We start from the raw sequence: 16,032 nt of genomic DNA on the forward strand, positions 1-16,032 counted from the left end.
TAATTGTTCCAAGGACACTGATAACAATTAGGGGCCGGTAATGTAGGAGCCTAAATGCAGTTATTTGATAAATAATTTTAATTTATGTGTTAAATAGTAATTTTCATCATTCTTTTATGTGGAGGAAATAGAAGGGCATATTTACAGTATTTACAGTTTAATGTAGTTAATATTTACAGTTATGCAATAAGTTAATTGTGTAATTATCTAAAATGTATGTGGATAATTTATAGTGCATTTATATTATTTGGGGATATTTTGAGAATAATAACTGTTAATGCATGTTTACCTTTGAAATGCACAGATCTTTGATTACTTATACTCTCGCGAGAGTGGTAAACGGAAGTTGTGACGTTTTTTACTAAAAATAAGTCAGGCAAGCGGATGGAGCCGCATAGTTTTTTGACCTTTCTCTCTCTCTCTTTGATCGTTAAATAATCACTTTTATTTACTGTAATATTCCTGTGCTGAAGTTTTTTGTTGCAAGTAAAGGATACAGTTTTTTATACGAGTGGTATTGTGGATTATTGGATGTGGATTGTGGACGAAGGGAGTGGATAAAGCGTCAAGCTAGGGCTTCATTTATTGGAAATCTACACTTATGATCACATTCATTTTAAATTTATTTTAGCAATAATAGGTGTTGTGTGTGTAAATAACTATAGATGCAACATAGTTCCAAGGAAAGATTGTTATTCCGTTTTAAGCCCATTTCGCCACATTGGTTACACCCTACAAACCGAGAACAACTTCCTCTCCCCAGTCTCACTGGCTCTCCCGATAATACAGTTTCCATACACCCTCATACAGTGCTTTAAGAAGCACAAGTGAGGAAGCACCTTTTCTGTATCAAACAGTCAGCAAGTTGTGACTTGGCTTCTGACCAACGCACTTCGATTTTATTAGCATGTAGAAGCTCTTTGACACCACTTTATTTCTAATCTTAATCTCTTCTCTGTGACCTGCTTTGTAGACTGAAGAGCGTTAAACAGGGAATGATTATCAGTAACACAAATAAGTGGAAGATCATTAAGATCAGCTTTACCAGTAGTAAGCAAGAACATAGCAGTGTCAATACCATCTGACAGTGTTGCACCCAGAGGTGTTATTCTACACACAATTTACCTCTAACAAGGTACTATTCGGAACCTCTTAAAAGATTTCTAAACACCCAAGTCTTTGTAACGGACTACGCCACCCTGGGAATTACACCCAGGGAAATATAAATGGGACACAGGTTAGTTCGCACAAAGATTCAGAGGAGACACGAATACAAAAACAACAATACTTTATTTATACAGAAAGTAAAACCACAATTTAATGTAATCTTTAACACAAGACTAGTGAAGCTAGCTTCATTTAAAAACACTGGATTAGGTTCCAGACATCAAAAGTTCAGATCGGATAACAGGGAGAAAGAAAAGCAAATTTCCACTTCACAACACACTTTAAATACAAGTTTCTTTGGGCTCACTTCACCACACGTGTTTCAAAGAAACAAAGTTACACAAACTACTCAGTGAACAATTACAAAAAAATAAATTGAGGTTAACACTCCTCCCTGACCGACCTAACAGTTGAATAAAATACCACAGCTCCACAAAATAACCAAATAAACACACTTGTGAAACCAATATTAAATCAAATAAACAAAGAAAACTAAATAAATCACATCATAGTTTATAACAAATACAAAATAAAGTAAACAAACTAGCACTCATTCCTCACTTAAACCATAATCTATTTACCACACGCACCTCTATAATTCACGCACGCACATTAAACGACGTGTCATTCTCACACTATACACACGCTATAAGTCACACACATCTTATCTTAACTCATGCACACGACCACAAATGTACCATACAACCACGCAAACCTCCTCCAGTTGAAACAATACGGGGTAGCGAATGCCCAACTTACAGTTTTTCCCAGTCGCTTTGGTGCATTTCTCACATCACTATTTACATTTGCACAACAGTTAATGCAGTTCTCAAAACAATTAGTACAAACTGCAAAACCTAGTTGATAACCTGCAAAAGTGTGTCACTTGCTCAAAATGGATAGGACATTCCTCAAAAGCAAGTGTTCATGTCAATGAAAGTGTCAGTGTCATCAAAATGAAAAGTCCTGACACCATTGTTTATGAACAAGATAGTCAAGTGGCTTAGTCATGTTTTCATTATGACAGTTTACTTTATAAATGTTTTCCAATGCAAAAAAGTAAAATCTTGGTGACACTACCTGAAAATACTCAAGACTATACACTTTTCCACAGCTATTTGAAAAATACAATAAAGTTACACATTACTGTATTTAGTGAGGTAACTGAGTACAAGACACTGAATATGTATGTTTCACATTTTCACTGCATATGCTCTTTGCAATTAGGGATGGGACGGTTTGAAAATTTCATATCATGATTATAGTGACCAAAGTTATCACGGTTATCAATATTATCATGGTTTTCTTAAATTGAGATGGAAGTGTTCAAAAAGAACTGATACACACACTGAAAAATTTTAACAAGTTTTATTTTTGAAAATCAGCAAACAACAAATACAAGTAGCAGCTATATGCACTTTAAGCATAAACATTAAACCAGAGGTGTCCGGCCTTTTTTTGTGTGGCAATCTACTTTTAAAATGATAAAGCTGACAAAACCTACCTGCTAAAAAACATTTAACAAAACACAGTTACATTTTTTAATAACACTTTAAATGTGTGTTAGGAGGACTATCTCTACGTTGAATTTAGGGTTGTCACCATTACTCTATTCTTTTTGAGGAGTTAAAAAAAATCATTGAGTACATGGTGAGACCATAAAGCGGAGATGCGGTTTTGATGAAATAAACTGACAACATTATCAGAAGCATTTCTCTCTCATTCGGTCGATCGCGCGCACATACACCGTACGTGTGGATCAACTCCAGCATGTATGTGCATTCAAATTACGGAAGTTAGACGACTCCGCTGCAGCGGGCAGGCATAAGATTTATAAAAACACACTTGAGAAGAAATGCGCAACAACTCAAAAAGACTTCTAAGACCATAATGCCAATTTGGCGCTTTGCTTTCCGAAGCTCGTGGAGGCGTGGAGCAGCATACAGTTATTAACTTATAGGCGATCTACCGGCATTGCATTTGCGATCGACTGGTTGTACTGGACACCCCTGCATTAAATGAACATTAACATGGAGCCCTGAGATGTATGAACCTGTTTTAATGAACAGTACCTTAAATAAGAACATCAAATGCACACATAAGCAACGCATTAAAACACAGTGCACCTGTTACTGCATCCGCCACGCCTTCTCGCACAAAAGCTAATGTTGCATGCGAGCGCCTGCGTCAAGCTGATTCTGGCTGGACAGGATTTACAGAGAGTTTTCAAAATCACGGTAATCAAACACAGTTATAATGATAATTACATTTTAAACGATAATACTAACCGTCAGGACATTTTATCATGGTTAATCGTGAAACCGGTAATCGTCCCATCCCTATTTGCAATTCTAATCTGTTCATAGTATTGTGCAAAACAAAAAAATGCATCCTTATTTACAACAAACATACTCACTTTGGCTGTGCACAACTGTAAAAAACATTGCAGTACATATTGGAACTGAACATACAACAGACATAGTACTGTAATCATTCTTGTACATCCAGACATTCCTCTGTCTGGCCACATCATTTCAAAAATTGTTCAATTTAGGAGACTTTTCGGAGAAAAAAAAAGACTTTAAAAAAATTGACAACTTTAAAATTTTTGTATGTAATGACTGAAGCAATGAAATAAGGACTGTTAGTTTTACATGGAATGACTATTCAGCATTCACAAGTATAGTTAATTTTGACTGACATGACAAACAAATGATAATGTTATAAAACAGCAGAGAATTGTATGAAAGCAATTGATGCATGTCCAAAAGCATTTGCAATTTGTTCGAAGGAATGAGAAACTGCTACTATGACGTGCACAAATGACTAAATGTTGTGGAGGTTGAACTAACTGTTGTGCGAATGTAAATAGTGATGTGAGAAATGCACCAAAGCGACTGAGAAAAACAAATACCCTGTCCCACAGTTATTTCCAGGAACAGGCCACTTAATGCGGACGGCACAAATGAAGGGGTGGACCAGGTGTCACAGAAGTAAGCCGCTAGGCAGATACTTAAACAAAAAAATTAGAAAAATAATAATAAAACACCAAGAAGGGGAAGCTGGGCCACCATCCAAATCCACTACCCAGTGTCATATGGGCATATACCTCCGGAGTGCTTTAAGCTGATAAAAGAAAAAGTACAGCATTAACGATGGAATTTTCATAATCAGCATGCAATAAATCAGTAGCATACCCACCTGATTATTAGAGAGTCGGCACTGCTGACACATCCAGTGATGGATAAACTCCACATGGCATGTATACCATGTAAACAAATAGAGCGCTTACAAACAACAGCTCCCTTTATATTAAATAACTCACGATAGTCTACAAACTTGATTAATAGAGTCAGCCTTGCTAACGCCAAAGCACAGCATGATAAATACAGCTCGGAATGAATACTAAGACAAATGAACAAAGCACATACAGTCAACAGCTCGTCTTAAATAAAACAAATTATTTATCCACTGTGACATACCCAAAATGCAGCAAGTCCACAATCAAATGCTGGTCCCAAACGGCTCAAAAAATCCACTAAGAAAACATTAGGCATTCAACGTCCAAAGTCACAGCAGCAACCACCCGTCAGCCTCAAACAATGCTGGAAACCTTCCTTTTATGCACACCTACACCCATAGCACACCTGTCTCTAATTAAAGCACTTATCATTCAACCCGTCTGGGTAGTGCTGCTACAATCGCAAGGGTTTCTCCTGCCAGCGTGCTTCTTACCACAAGTTTGATTTTCTTAGATTGCCAAAACAAAGGGGAACACTTTACTGTTTTTTCCATGAGGACAATTAAAGCCCCTCCCTGTGTACCTCCATCCTGAAGATTGCCTAGTGAGGCATCACTGAAAGCCACTAAACTTAAATCATCACTGTTTCCCAAGTGTTGGAACTTAAGTGTGACCTTCATTTCATGTATGGACTGAACAGTATCATTCTTAATGTTGGATGCTAGGCTACATGTGTCAAACATTACATTTGGTCTTGTTTGTTTAGCAACTCACAAAATCTGTCCAATTTGGACCGGAGTTGTTATTTTACTTTCTCGTTTAGTGGAGCCTCTCTCTGTACAGCTCGTGCTGCCTGTAAGTGAACTGGTTGTAGGTTTTCAATGTAACTGTGCTGATGCACCTGCACTATACCACCCACAGTAGCAATATTCATACCCACATATGAAAAATTCTCATGCTCTTCACGACCCACGTGAAATACAGATTTAAGTACAGGTATGACATTAGTAACAAAATCCTCTGAACCTGCCCCAAAAAAATCATCCACATGGCATGCCAGTATGCCGGTCACCTCAGACTACTCATCCTGCCAATAAAACACTGCAGAATCAACCCGTGACATTTTACCCCCACTGTTCAGCATGAGTTCTTTGACCTTGTTGTACCAGTAGAGGGAGGCGTCTGCAAGTCCATACACACATTTCTTTAGTTTCCACAATACATTGTCCACACCTGCTTCTGGTGGGGGACGAATGTAAATGTCTCTTGAGAGTTCCATTCCCTGTAAAAAAGCAGACTTAAAATCCATAGAATTCACTTTCCATTTGTTCTGACAAATAACAACTGACAGCAGCCTGAGTGACTCTGATGCACATGTGGGAGAATCTTTTTGTAATTCATGGATATTGACCTCTTCAAAACCTCTCACCACAAGGCGAGCTTTTGTATCAAAACCATTAGAAGTTTCCTTCAACGTACAGACCCATCTAGTAGAAATACATCTTTGACCCTTAGGGGTGTGCATTGGCATTGTCCTCACAATTCGATTCAATTACGATTCACTAGGTAACGATTCAATTCGATTCTACGATGCATTGCGATGCATCAGAATTTAATTCTACTGTACACAACAAGGCAAATTTTTAACCAGTCAAGTAGTAAAGTCAAGTGCAAATATTCTCAACAAAAACGGAAGCTAAGCAGCTTTAAGACAATGACAATTATATACCTGAGATGAGAATTTTACACACAGTGTAAGTCTTGTCTAGTTTCCCATTAACTTCATAGAATCCGAAATGTGCTCGTATGTCCACTTTCCATGGAAAAGGGTGCGTTTTTATTTACCCGTCTATCACGATCATCTCTCTCCACCTCAGCCATCTTGATTGTTGTTGTTATGCCCCCGAAGGTAATTGAAACTTCACAATTTTATTGTCGAGGCCAGAAAATAAACAGTGGCATAATCGATTATGGCACTTTGCTGCATCGATGCTGAATTGTGCATGCGCGCATTGCGATGCATTGCCGCATCGATTATTGTTGACACCCCTACTTGTCTGTAACCTCTTCGTAAACATTATTATTTTGCCAGTTTTCAGTCTCTTCCTGTTTAGCAGCATCAAAAGAGATGTCTTTGGTAATCAGTACATCAGCATCTGTGTTTTCACATTCATTGAAAAGATCATCAACATATGACATGTCTAAAGCTTCCTTTAGACCCCCCACTGCCATTTGTTTTAAGATACTACACATTGTACCAGTTTTTATATTGCCCTTTTGCTTTTCCTGTTCAGCCTAAAACTCTGTCAGTGTGCTTAGTACCATCATATCTGTTTGTAAATGTCACTGTCTGACCTGTTCTCAGTTTGACACCAGTAGAACCCAATGTATTAGAACTATCTGTCTCATTAGTTTGTCCTACGTCTTCTCTATCATCTGTTTATGTGTTGTCAGGGAATTGAACATCTCCCTTAACACTCATTTCATCATCTGAATTGTCTGACACATCCGTGTGTATTACGCTTTCATTTTCTTTACTATTTTCAGGATTATCGAGTAGTACAAGTTTATCCTCATCCTCATTAACTTTATTCACCCTGGACTGATGTTCTCTGACAAGAATCCCCCATGTCTGAAAAATGCTACAGAGCCATCCTGACCGATAACTACAGCAGGGCCTTTCCACTCTGTACTGTCGCACGTTTGTAGTACACCCTGTCTCCTGTCTCGTACTTTTCAGCCTGATCTTCTTTTGTAAAGCTCTTCTTATCCTTTCTGAAAATTCCACCTATGTGAATGCTCTTCTGGAAGCTTGCAATGCTGCTAAGTGCTGTCCTACTCTAGTACCAATAGAAGTGCCTTCTAGAGCAGGTAGTTTATCCACCAAAGCGGAGAGAAGATTAGGACTGCAACCAAACACAAGCTGATATGGACTATAACCATGCCATTTTTGCCATTAGAGCCCAGCCTAGAGAAGTCTGCCAACCACACCCGTTTCCTTTTTTCACCTTCAGGAGGATCTCAGTCAGTGTCATGTTGTGTCTCTCCAACAGCACGTTGCTCCAAGGACTGTATCCCGCTGTAGTCTTTATCTCAGTGTTAAATTTTTCTGCCATCTCTCTTAACTCCTAATTGTTAAACTCACCACGTTGTCGGTGTATATTCTTTTCGGGGCACCATGAACACTTATCCACGAGTGAATGAAAGAGTTGACGATCTCCGAGGCTTTTTTGTTCTCACAATGTTTCCAGCGCTGAAGCGTGTAAAGTGGTCGATGATATGGAGGTACCATACGCCAGGTTCCAGCTCATATAGATCCATTGCCACTGTCTCATTATACTCTGAGGCTAAAGGCAAACCAACAGCAGGCTTGGGCTTGGTCTTGCTGTATCTTTGACATACCTCACAGTCACGGATGATCTCTTGCAGAATAACTTGACAGTCAGGGAACTACACTAACCTTTTCCACTGGTGGCACTTGCGCTACCAACTTTTTCAGTTACTGGCGCAAAATATGATTTGGTCGCACATATTTTTTTCAAATTATATTAAGGCGCTCTGGATAATAATGAACAATAATGAAATGTATTGCATACAGATATGCTTTTTATTTTACTTGCCATCTTTTAAACCACATGCCTTCTTGTTTTCTTAAACGTTGCAGTGTTTCCCACAGATCTGAAATTTACTTGTGGTGGTAGCTGGTGAAAAGGGCAATTATTACCCACTGAAAAATAATGGTCTACTATACATGTGACGTAGAACTAATAATGTGTGACACAACACAATACTTTGATTTATTGAAAATTAATATTAATTTCACATTATATTTCATTAATCTAACCACCCCAAACTTTCTTTGCCATTAACAATCTTTCTATTTCTCTCTTGCCAATTTAAAAAGCTTAATCCACTCATTATTTCAGATTTAAAAGTCTAGTTGCTGTCCCGGTGACAGACTTTACATTGCTTTGCTCGTTCAGTGCAATGGGCTTGACATTAGCACTTATTTTTTGCTACAATCTCTGTGCAAACTTAATATGGATATGGTTTTAGAAAAGATATGGTTTATTAATAATAAGATTATTTAAAAAATGTGAGAAAGAAAATGCAGCGCGTGGGTGTAACAAGAACCATCGCCATAGAAACCAGAGGCATATGGTCGCAGTGTAGTTCCCTGACAGTCCTTGTCAGTATTTCCAGAGCTGTGGATGAGTCTCTGCAGTTGGTCTGCTGCGCAGGCGTGGCCAAACTGCTTATGATGCTTCAGGAGAACTTTACGCTCCTCTTTTGTAGACATCTTTATTGTGACAACAAGAACTTCACTTTCATTGGTGTCCGCTTCATTATTACCATCTCTAATGTCAACACAATAATCTCCCGAACTAATGAGCTCAAGAGGCACTGGTTGCTTGAACATGACAACTCTGTCATTCTCCATGTCTAAAACTGATCCTGCTTCCTTTAGAGACATTTTACTCAGCAGTAAAGGAATATTAACAGGAACAACTTCCGTTTTAATGTGACATTTTGTTGGTCCGATCTTAGCGGGAAGCTTCACCCTTTTGTTGGGAGTATACCACCTGACCATCACAAAATCTGAACGGTCTGCAGCTTGAAGATTCTGTTTGCAACAGTTTGTTTATTTGACTTTGGCTCAGATCTTTTATATAACTATCCAGCCATTTCTCACCACAAACAGTATGTGTGCATGCTGTGTCAATGATAGCTGATCCCAGTGATTCAGTTAGGAAGATCTCAGAGTCTGTCATGACTTTGGTACACAGTTTAATGTTACACTCTTCCACATTTTCATCTTCTGCTAGCTTTACTTCATTTCTGCGATGAGGACAGTCTTTTGGCCAATGGTACGTGTCTGACAAATGACGCATTTTGTTCGCTTACTACACTGGTTTTTCCTCCGAAATCGGCTTCAACGCTGACTTCATGGATGCAAATGTTAAATCCGTGCACGCTGTAAGTGCTAGCTTTCTACTCTTCTCAGACAAGCCGTGTCCAGAAGTTTAAACGCTAACACAGCGTCAGGCATGGTCAGGTACTTCTTCATGCAGTTGTATCTCTGCTCAAAGTCTATGATGTAGTCCGTCATGGACACCACATTTTTTGAAATCGAGTCGAAATTAGAGTATGCTTCATAAGAATATTGCGTCCAGCTTAGCTACCATAGTTTCCATACCATCGTCTTTGTTCAGATTGTTCGCAGGTATTTCCAAAGTGGTCTCTCTGGCTCGCCCCTCGATCCCTAGTACCACCGCGAGTATCTGCTTCTTCTTGTCCAAGTCCGTAACAAGTCTCCAAATACTAACTTCATTTTTCCAGCACTCGTATGGTTGGGCTTCGTCAAGCTTAGACGGTACTCTGTAGTTGGAAACCATCCTCTGCTACCATGCAAATAACTATAGATGCAACGTAGATCCAAAGAAAGATTTTATTATTCCGTTTTACGCCCCAAATCCCCCACATGCACTCACACTCTACAGACTGAGAACAACTTCCTCTCCCCAGCCTTACTGACTCTCGCAACTCAGTCTCACTTCTCGTAGACTCTCGCGATAATATATCCCCTCCCACATAGAGTTAACATTATGTACAATAAAGAATATTACTCAATGTGAAATAAGTTTCCATTGAATAAACTTATCTCTGATTTTAGCTTTGTCTTTAGATTGTCAAGTAGGCTTACAATCTCATGCATGAAGGGTTTGCCTAGTCATTTCTATCTATTCTATCTTTAAAACTCTGTCTACAATGATGTTACCCTGTCCCTTTCCTGTGACAAAAATGCCAATAACCAAATAAGTTTTTTTTTTGCACATATTTTCACACATCTTTATCTTCTTTACAACAAATTTCTGTGCAGACTCAGCAGATGCAAGACTTTCAGTTAATGTGGCTACTGAGAAAAACGCAATTTAATTAAACTTATTTAACCACTTGCATATAGTTTCTCTAAATGCATTTCATCTGAGAGCATTTCTTTGCTGTCATGTACATTGTTCACACGGACCGTTGTTCAATGTTCAGGAAGCACATCATAGCGCGTGGTACATTTTGAATTTAGTTGGCGCGATGGCGGAGCAAATATGTCCATAAACGACAGAGAGAGAATGTCTAAAGTTTGGTATCATTACATTATCATTACATTCAGCATCTGAACCGAAAACATCCACTGCTGTTTCACCAAGCGTCGATGAAACAAGGTAACGTAGCTTCCGCTGATTTTAATCCCATACTGTATTTGTAGCGATGTCGTTATGCGGTTTGACTAGATATGATGTTTAGCTTTGATGTTTTTAAGTAGTAAACGTATTCACGTTCAATTGCAGGAGAGTATAGCTTAAAAAAGAACCCCTTCACACACACGCATGCACTTTACAGGTGTGTGTACCAAAAAACGGCACCACAGTGCAATCATATATGGGCAACTTGTAATCTGACATATTTCGTTCAATAATAATAATCTCTGTTTTATTGGAGTTTAGCATAAGGAAGTTATTCTCTCTCACGCGAGTCAGACCGATCGCGCAATGCATCACATATGCTTAAACTTATGTAGCCACGCAACAATAATTTCAGCATGCATTCACTGTATACAGCGGGACGTGATGTTGTGATTTTTCGAACGGATTCTTAACCTAAAATGCACCGCAATGCAAGTGATGCAAACCAAATGCAGCGTTCTATTGAAAATGAATGTATGTATTTCTGCCGTACCAAAATGCAATGAAGCAACTGAACGTCTGACTGGGGTGTCACTCTTCCTCACACACAAACACAGGTGCACGTGCGCGCACACACACAGGTTGTTACCATAGCAAATAGGCTCACCCCAGAAATGATATATTATATGTTAGTAGCCTAATGGTAAATGCTGCAGGTGTAGAAATGTACATAAACCAGATATTTACTTTGATGTCAGGGCTAGATTACAGCATGAAACCTGTTGTGCATATTAATAAATTAAAGTGTTTAATTGTTGGCACTGGCACTTATAAACACTAAATGGGTAAAAATTGAAATAAATAGGCTTATTTTTTGGAGCCAAATACCTCTGTTTTTTCAGAAATAAAAGCCAAATGCTTGAACATTGAACAAGCCAAGTCATTTTCGTTATGCATTATTTGTTTTGGTTGTTTAAAAACACACACAAATCCGATTACTCGATTAACCGATCGATTCAGTGCTAGATTAATCGATTACAAAAAGAAACGATAGCTGCAGCCCTATTGTTATCAAATACAGTTGCATTTTATAATATTTTGATGTAGAATAACATTTACATTCATTTACTGCACATCATACTTCATTTAACACATTATTGGGAACTGCTAAAAGTGTTGGTGTATTATCAACAACTGCACAAAAGAGGGAAAACACCATATTTTAATAAACTACAATTCAAAGTTTATTTATCAGAAATTAAATTGTTGCATTGGCTGTGGGTTTAAGAAAGAGCAACTGCCTCCAGAGATGATCTGTACAATCAATCAGTTTAGAGACATCACTCCTGCTAGCACATTTCATGAAGATACTTAGGTTGATGTTACAAACAGACAAAACAGCATTTAACTGTTTTTAAAAGAGACTTAAAGTACTTTAGGAGCATCAAAGTTTGATTACAATCATTAATTTCTGTCTTTAACATGAATAGTAAAGATATCAAGATTATATTTACTTAAAATATTTTACATTATGTAGGGTGATTTTATGTACAAAAATAGCTTTGACTGGGTTTACAAATTCAGCCTCATAAAAAGTTCACAAAAACCTTTCATTAATACCTTGCGCACTGCAAGGGGCAATAAAAGGGCATGTTCTTGGCCATAGTAACAATCGGGCAATCACAGCATGGCTGATCAGTGTTTCTACTATCGACCTGTAAACTAATAGCCAGTTTTTCATTTTTAATGTAGAACAGACACAAGAAGCATTTAAAAGATTATTTATTCTTTATTAATAATTCTGTGTATACTTTTATTAATCACCTCAGCAATTTGGAAGCGGTGGCCAAAGGCCCAGGCCAGATCCCAGATCCCCACTGGAGGAGGGTGATGCATCTGCTGGGCCCGTCCACTACCCACTGGAGGAGGGTGGTGCATCTGCTGGGCCTGTCTACTCCTCATTGGAGAAGGGGGATGCCTCTGCTGGGCAGGTCTACTCCCCATTGGATGAGGGCGATGCCTCTGCTGGGCCCGTCTACTCTCCATTGGAGGAGGGTGATGCCTCTGCTGGGCCCGTCTGCTCCCCATTTGAGGAGAGAGATGCCTCTGCAAGTCCCGTCCACTCCCCAATTGAGAGTGATGCCTCTACCAGGACTGTCCTCGCCCCATTTGAGGAAAGTGGGTTCGTCACTCCAGCTCCGGTAAAGTGGATAATGTTTCACCATTAGAAATGTGGGCTTTTTTATATTTGCCCTTGTACCAGATGTTTATTGGTTTAATTTTGTAACAGGACACCAGGTGTGATGCCAGAGGGATTCCTGGATGGGAGGCAGTTGATGCCTTGGCAGGTTACCTGGTTGGCCTTAACCGAACCATAACAGCACTCTCCAATGCTGAAGTGGCAGAGATTTTGAGGTTATACTCTCATCTAAGTGCCTTTGACAAGACCCCCACCAGTTACTCCCTCAAGAGCAAAAAACAAAATTTGTCAGGACCTTGGAGGGCTTCAAGAAAACGCAGTGGCTCTGCTCCAGGCCAGCAAGCAGCTGAGAGGTATCTACATCTCATATAACTGTATTCCTTAGTATTCATATCAATATTTAAAGAGTTTGGTTCCAAAACGCAATACATCCATTTTGACTAATTTGACTAAAACATGTTTTGTATACCAAGAAAGTGAAAAGATAAAAACCACTATTTTCTGTTACAAACTTTCACATAGCATATTTAGTTTATAATATAAAAAATTCAAATCCATAATTTGATTTTCAAAGATTTATTATAGACGGTTTCAGCAGTAACAACATAAACAAGCGGGTGCCGTGGTCCACACTAGGGCTGTCAATCTTCCTCTATTATCCCATTCGAATTTCATTCATAATTTTTTTTTTTAAATTCGATTTATAATCGATTATTTAATGCTCAAATTTGACTAATTAATATTTACTATACCTATCTACACACGTTGTAAAAATGGGCTTATGCATTGCCAATGCCACTATGAGCTCGTATAGTTGACTTGTTTTAAATTATGTCCACTAGAAGACATTGCAGTATTACTAATAAACATGTAATTATTTGATAACAGGTGATATCTTTCTTGCTAATTAATGACTAAGCTTAGACACAAAATTAACAAAGTTGTCAACTTTAATGAAAAATTTCATTATCAACGCAGTTCTCTTTGTTCACGTATGAGGGCTGCGTAGATCGCATCATTAGTTATACAATACTTACACACAGCACACACATCCCCTGGCCTCCAATTTCACTATTCTTTTTTCATTTAAACACACCTTAGAGGAAGTGTGATCTTGAACAAGTATTTTGTTACTGGTCGAAAAGACAAACTTATCCAAACAAATTAGCATTAAAGACATTCCCAAAACGGTCGTCCATAGCACTGAGAGCGGTTTTCTCCTGACACTGTCCTCTTCACCTTGGCTGCTTCGTTCTCGTCTTCCTCATAACCTTCCTCCGCAACCGCTATCAGCTCCGCTTTCTCTTTCTCACGTACCTCCTGCTGCTGGTCTTGTTTCAAATGAATTAGCCGATGGAAATGCGGGTCGAGGTAGCTAGCTGTATTTAACAGCATAAATGCGTTAGATAGTGAACACATAAAAAATATTTTTTAATAAATTTTTTTTTAAATCCCATTCGAATAGTAGTTTTAACATTCGATTAGTATTATTTTTTTTAATATTCGAATTATATTCGATTACTGAAATTCGTTTCAACAGCCCTAGTCCGCACGTAACTTCCGGTAAACTCCGCTAAGAATAAATTACAACAAAGTTCTTTAAATGTAGTTTATTTATATAACAAGCAACACATAGATTACCTAGGAAACCAAAACATTTGTTATTTTCGACGAGACATTTGTTCAAGAGAGCAGTTTAGCAACTAGTCAGACCATTCGAGTGGCTTATGTTTCTTCCCCGTCTCAGAAAACCACCACAGGTTTATCAGTGCCATCAAAAGTATTATTTTGTTTTTGTTTGTTTGTTGATCACGAAGTACAAAGTAGATGAGGAAAACTAGGATTATGTGTGTATTCAACGCACCGCCATTGTTTCTTTGCACTGCGTGGAATGGTGCGCTGTGATTTGTTGAGCGGATTTATTGCATTCTGCAGAAAAGGGGGACTGGTGTTTATCGCATTTTGGGAAAAAGGGAGAAAAGATGACAGAATAACACGACAGTTATTGGATTGTGTGTAAAATTAAGAATTTACTTTTTAATACTGACCTGATACAATACTGTTTTTGGCAGTAACTTTTATTTTATTTTTAAAATGGCGTTTATCGCGTTTTGAAACCAAACTCTTCATAGTTATGTCAATATGTTAACATGCATATATAATAAGCACTATGTGATCTGGTCATCTATTTGCAGATTGTTCATGGTCCATGGTCAGGCTGCTCACAGACCAGACAAGAACCGAATTTCTGAATGTGTTGCTCTCAAGTTGTACAAAGAGTACAAGCAACCCAGAAATAGGCCAAAGGACAATAAAGGGAGGAGATTTGCCATACCCCAGTCCATTGTAATGACCTACTCACACATCAAGCAGCTAGTTGAGTACTGCCAAGAGATCATGAACAGGACTGACCTCGTACTGGTTAATATTAACAACACCACAGTGTCCAACTGGTGAGTTAATCTTTAATATCTTCATAAATTGATTAAATTGCGTATTTGAACAAAAATTTTAAATATTAACACACTGAAAAATTTACTCTTGTGTGTTTTGTTTTCTGTCTCTGCAGGCTGCAAGATTGCTCTAAGACATCAGAACAGGGTTCTTTACTTCAGGGCGTGCGGCTTCCACGGCAGATTGCCGTGGCTAAAGTATCCCTCCTGGAGGTTCGTGACCTACCATCACAGCCAGTTCAGCATGGACACACTCCTTTGGAGTTCCAGGAGCCTGAAAACCGTGAGGGTGAGGCAAAAATCCGCAGGCGAAACAGTTCCAGAACACCTGCTATTCCACACAGTGGTGGGGAAGAAGCAAGTATTGCCCAACACGATGCTGCTTCTTCTCAAAACATCAGTACGGAGGGCTGGTCCTCTGCCAACCAGCCATCCCCAACACAGTACCAGAGCTGGTCTTCCTACCAGGCGCCCCTGGCACACTCTCATGTTTGGTCCTCCACCCACCCACAACCCTCAGCATCCTCCCAGGGCTGGTCTGCCACCCAACCACCACCCTCAGCATCCACCCAGGGCTGGTCTGCCCCCCACCCACAAGCCTCAGCATCCATCCAGGGCTGGTCTACCACCAACCCACCACCCTCAGCATCCTCCCAGGGCTGGCCTGCCACCCAACCACCACAATCAGCATCCTCCCAGGGCTGGTCTGCAACCTACCCACCACCCTCAGCATCCACCCAGGGCTGGTCCTCCAACCAGGGCTTGTCTGCAATCCACCCACCACCCTCA

Source organism: Paramisgurnus dabryanus, chromosome 14 (genome assembly GCF_030506205.2).
Source record: "Paramisgurnus dabryanus chromosome 14, PD_genome_1.1, whole genome shotgun sequence".
NCBI classification, from domain to species: Eukaryota; Metazoa; Chordata; class Actinopteri; order Cypriniformes; family Cobitidae; genus Paramisgurnus; species Paramisgurnus dabryanus.